The sequence below is a fragment of the Neophocaena asiaeorientalis genome, unplaced genomic scaffold, assembly GCF_003031525.2.
Source record: "Neophocaena asiaeorientalis asiaeorientalis breed wild unplaced genomic scaffold, Neophocaena_asiaeorientalis_V1.1 scaffold504, whole genome shotgun sequence".
Classification (NCBI taxonomy): domain Eukaryota; kingdom Metazoa; phylum Chordata; class Mammalia; order Artiodactyla; family Phocoenidae; genus Neophocaena; species Neophocaena asiaeorientalis.
The window spans coordinates 3,105,506-3,107,248 of NW_020174438.1; positions in this window are offsets into that span (position 1 = coordinate 3,105,506).

The window sequence follows — 1,743 nt, forward strand, 5'->3', positions numbered from 1 at the left end:
AAAAACAGAAAAGGCACACAAGGAAATCATTGTTGGCCTTGTATTAGGAGTTGCCATCCCTGAAATAAATAGCTGTCCTCATAACATAGAGCTTTCTTTGTCACCCAATCCATCTGTGCTGGAATTGAAAACATGTAACTCAGAAGATGAATTTTGGGTGGAGACCTTGAAAGATAAGAAGGCTTCTCAAACCCTGAAAAAATAGGCAGCAGTTTTGATCACAGTCAAGAGATTTTTCTAACTCAAAAGACTTAAAAAAATTTTTTGGACTTGTCCCCAGTAGTCACTGTAGTTATTTGTTCTTAACAGCTCCCAAGCATGTCAGAGCTAAAAGTGGGGAAAGGGGTCAGCATTTTATGATTCTATAGAAATTGGGCAGAGATCTTTACATGGAGAAACAGTTCAAGAGTACAGCTACCAGACCCAGAGGAACCTAAGATCCTCTAAGAGAATCAGAAGCCATGTGGGCACCCAAGAGAAGACCAGTCAGACTGAAGATTTCTTTAGTTCTGCAACCAGAGTTATCCCCTTGCTCTTCAGAAAGAAAGAAAGCAGGTTTAGATAGATAGCCTCTGGATTTGAGTTTGACTAGAAGAAACAAGTCTTGGCTAAAAGGACCTGGGAGTGTATTTTGTAACATGCTAGAGGCTAACGATGGAGTTCATATGATTCCTAAAAATGTTCTGGAGACTGTGAGCCTTAAAGAAGACAATAATGGAGACTTAAGTATAATGATTAAAGTCCTTAGCGATTATAGCCAGATGGGAAAATGTGTTTGCAACAAGTTGCAAGAAACAGATGAGATAAAATATATTCAGACAAAATTGAATTCATTCTTTTTCTTAAAAAGTGAGCATTTTTGGGACTTCCCTGGTGGCACAGTGGTTAAAAATCCACCTGCCAATGCAGGGGACACAGGTTCGAGCCCTGGTCCAGGAAGATCCCACATGCCACAGAGCAACTAAGCCTGTGCGCCACTACTGAGCCTGCACTCTAGAGCCCGCAAGCCACAACTATGGAAGGCTGCACACCTAGAGCCCGTGCTCGGCAGCAAAAGAAGCCAGCACAATAAGAAGCCTGCGCACAGCAACGAAAAGTAGCCCGCACTCGCCGCAACTAGAGAAAGCCTGCATGCAGCAACAAAGACCCAATGTAGCCAAAAATAAATTTTTAAAAAAAGTGAGCATTTTTATTCCTGAAGAGTTTTTAGTGAGAATAAAAACAGAGACAAAGAGAAATGTTTAAATCCAGAAATTACTCAGGAATATGAGCTAATCCAAAATACAAAGCAGAGTTTTTCAGCTTGTATATTTGTGATATTTGTACTATGAAAACAAAAATTCCTAGCATGATATACACACATGCAACTACACACATATATAATTTTGAATTTTAGAATGGTTTCTGTTGTTATTGTTTTAATTGGAAGAAAATGGGTTGGAGAACTAGGGAAACAACAGTTTCTTGGGATGTTAACATTGAGTTATCAGCAAATCTAGATAAGGCAATGTCAACTGAACTCCATCTTCAGTAAGAATAGAAAATAGTAATATTAGTTGTCTACTGTTCCAGAAAAAAAGTTGTGTGTTTCTTTTCTAAGTAATAATCCTCAGTGTGAATGTTTATTTCTAGGAAACAATTAAGTAAATAGTAAAAAAAAATGTTCATTGTTGATTTACAAGGAGGGATTTTTATAAAAATCACCATATTTTATTTTATTTTTCTCTAGAAATGTTGGTGTCT